Consider the following 1,852-nt stretch of genomic DNA (forward strand, 5'->3'; position numbering starts at 1 on the left):
CATAAATTTACACTATGTGTATCAGCTAAGCAAATTGCCAATTATAATAATTACATGTATAGGCCTATTTACTGAAAGCATTATTTTTTTGAAAAATGATCATGATTACATATTTTATTATTTCATATTAAATAGACAGCCTAGAATATAATAACAAGTAGCATGCAATTTGTAAGCATTTGTAAGAAAAGGGCAACTTTAAAGAAATAGTTCACCAACAAATTAAAATCTGCTGATAATATCCTCCCCCTCAGATAATCCGAGATTAGCGTTTTACCTTTAAACCATCGCTTCTGTATTAAATTGTCCATAATATTGCCATAATTCCCCTCCAGTGAAAGGTCCATCCCCTGTTGCCCTCTCACACCAAAATCCATATATGTTTAACTCTTTTGGATTGGTTTTACGGTGTTTGATCCGTGCATATTTCTCTCCTGATTCAGACACTCTGGAAGCAATGGTGTTAAAAACATCTTAATGCTGGATTAGTTTCAGCTTTTGTCTTCTCCAGATGTTAACTGATGGACTGGAGTGCTGTGGATTATTGTGATGTTTTTATCAGCTGTTTGGACTCTCATTTGGACTTTCTTACTTCTGCCAGACTTTTTTTTAATATAGCAAGAAACACACAAGCACAAAAAGGTACTGACTTTTTACTCTCGATGGCAGAGACGAAGGAGGTCTGGAAGTGGCCAGTGGTGAGCAGATCTGGAGTGGTGTGTCCCTGGAAGAGCAGGCCGTCTTTGGCCATCTTCACCAGGATCAGTCTGACCAGCTCACCCATATACATCCCACTGATCATCTTCTCAAACCTGCACACAAACAAAGCATGCAGCATGATAAATATGCATGTTACGATGCATGCTGCAACACATAAACCGGAGAGATCCCCAATCATCTTTATTCACTTCAGGGGGACGTCTCTGTAATCAGCGGTGTAGGAAATATTTGTGAAAAAAGGAGGAAATGATGATTATTATCTGGAGACGAGTCCTTGAAAGTAATTAATATAGAAGAGACAGGAGTCACTCGCAGTAAGATTTAATCTCGGCAAGTGACAAAAATATAAATAAAAATTGGATATAAATCTTTAAAGGTGTCATGATATGGATTTTTTTTTTTATTTAGATTTACTTATAATGTTAATAAAGTTTTTTTGCACAAAAAAAGTGGAAAAATTATTATTTTCAACAGGGGTCCTTTAAAGGGGTCATATGATGTTGCTAAAAAGAACATTATGTTGTGTATTTGGTGTAATGAAATGTGTTTATGTGGTTTAAGGTTCAAAAAACACATTATTTTCCACATACTGTACATTATTGTTTCTCCTCTATGCCCCGCCTTTCTGAAACGTGTCGATTTTTACAAAGTGTATGTATTCATTTATTTATACAAAACTAAAACCTCACCATAAAAATCTATCATTGTGACCCATACAATGTATTGTTGGCTATTACTACAAATATACCCCAGCGACTTAACACTGCTTTTGTGCTCCAGGTACACATATACTGCTATAAATAAACTGAAAAAAGTACAGTAAGTAATTGACGAGTTCATATTGTGCTTTACTGTAACTTTCCACATTGCTGTTAAGAATTCTTATTTATGGGAAGAGAAAAACGTTTGCAGAACTCGATCTGGTCACAGTCTAAGCATTCATCGCCTCAGGGAGCAGATTATGCGAGAGAACAATAACATTGACTTGCAGCTGTAAAGAAACAGTGTATCCCCACTGATCTTCAGAAACCGGGATCTCTGGAGAGAAGAGCAGGAGGCTTCAGAGCAACTGAATTATTGGTATGTGCTTTGTCACGGCAGAGAAGAGTCAGGATCCAAGTGCGAGTGCAAA

The 1,852-nt window shown here is 36.6% G+C and overlaps 1 pseudogene; it reads right to left on the minus strand.

The window, feature by feature from the left end:
- Positions 1 to 650: 650 nt before the first annotated feature.
- Positions 651 to 1,852, minus strand: part of LOC107573082 (hexokinase-2-like) — a 21,335-nt pseudogene continuing 20,133 nt past the window's right edge.

This window comes from Sinocyclocheilus grahami, unplaced genomic scaffold, assembly GCF_001515645.1.
Source record: "Sinocyclocheilus grahami isolate Dianchi unplaced genomic scaffold, SAMN03320097.WGS_v1.1 scaffold1864.1, whole genome shotgun sequence".
Taxonomy (NCBI): domain Eukaryota; kingdom Metazoa; phylum Chordata; class Actinopteri; order Cypriniformes; family Cyprinidae; genus Sinocyclocheilus; species Sinocyclocheilus grahami.